The following is a 1,717-nucleotide window of genomic DNA, read 5'->3' as shown; positions in this document are numbered from 1 at the left end:
AAGCACTTAGCTGTCTTTTCTGTAGGAATAGTATTCCAGGTACCAAATGTTAAGATAAGTTTCCTTCTTTAGAGGTATTCCAGCTAATGAAAAAGAAATGAAAGTATAACCATTTGCAAGAATCCCAATGAAATTATACATGTAGGCAGAAATGATCTTTTGCAGCTAACATCAAAAAACAGAGCAACAAATAGACACTGTATACCCTTCTAGAGCTGATTATCAGTTTACATTAAATATAGGGGCGGGAAAGGACCTTGTTAAATGATGGAGATGCATCAGCAAAATTCAGAATGTGGCAGAGCCTACAGAACAAATGGCCTGGCTTCTACACAAAATAAGTTGTAAGGTAGGAATTCCTCTAGAGGCAAATTTGCCAGCATATAATAAAACTACATATAAAATAAAATTTTAAAACTACATATGTACTTACCTTCTGGCCAGCCATCCCATTTCCAGGAATATACCTTGAAGATACATCTCCAACAGTATGAAAATACATATACGCAAGTTTCCCCGCTGTAGCATTGTTTAACTGCAAAATACTGGTAACAATCTACGTGCCTGTATGTTAGTAAGAAGAAAAGGGTTGAATAAACTACAGTGTTCCACACAATGGAGTATGATGTGGTTATGAAACGAAAAGAGCTAAAATTTATATGAACTGACATCATTTCCAGGATATGCCATTAAGGAAAAAACAGCAAGGTATGAAGAAGTGTCTATAGGATAACATCCTTCAAGTTGATACCCTGGTTTTGATCCTTGTACTGTGTTTACATAAAATGTTACCATTGGGAAAACAGAATTATTCTAAGGAATCAATGAAATGAAAATGTCTGTCTTTCAAGTATTAATGTTCCTCAGGATTGCTTTCTAAGCTTTGTCCCAGGGAGGTCTTATGCATTTCCAGGTGATGGACAAGCAGGCAAAGATTTACACAAGGACATTCATTTTAGAGTTATTTATATATAATAGTGAGAAATTATAAATAACTAACATGGTCATCTACAGTCCTATTTAAATAGTGGCGGGGCACCTGAGTGGCTCAGAGGGTTAAACCTCTGCCTTCAGCTCAGGTCACGATCTCAGGGTCCTGGGATCCAGCCCTGTCGGGCTCTCTGCTCAGCAAGGAGCCTGCTTCCCCCACTCTCTCTGCCTTCCTCTATGCCTACTTGTGATTTCTGTCAAATAAATAAATAAAATCTTAAATAAATAGAAAGTGGCATACCTATACTATAGGATCCCATGGTAGCAGTCATCATAAATGTAGTCATCAAAAATGTTTTAAGATCTGTACTTACTGAAAAGCATGCACATGTAGACAAGGAAAAAGCAATTCACAAAACTGAATGATTCAAATTTTTAAATGAATTCTTGGAAGAGATGCTCACAAAAAAGTTTAGATATGTAGTGACTATTAACTTTTTCTCCTGTTTGGATTTTTACACTCATAATTTAATTACTCTTAAGAATGTCAGGGGCACCTGGGTGGCTCAGTCATTAAGCGTCTGCCTTCAGCTCATGTCATGTTCCCAGGGTCCTGGAATTGAGTCCTGTATCGGGCTCCCTGCTCAGTGGGAGGCCTGCTTCTCCCTCCCCCACTCCCAGTGCTTGTGTTCCCTCTCTGTCTCTTTGTCTGTCAAATAAATAAAATCATTAAAAAAATTTTCTTTCACAATAAGTCTCAATTTTAGGAAAAAAGCCACCAAAAGCA

Source organism: Mustela putorius, unplaced genomic scaffold (assembly GCF_011764305.1).
Source record: "Mustela putorius furo isolate JIRA1106 unplaced genomic scaffold, ASM1176430v1.1 tig00000698_pilon_pilon_pilon, whole genome shotgun sequence".
Taxonomy (NCBI): domain Eukaryota; kingdom Metazoa; phylum Chordata; class Mammalia; order Carnivora; family Mustelidae; genus Mustela; species Mustela putorius.
This window is presented reverse-complemented; position numbering follows the sequence as displayed.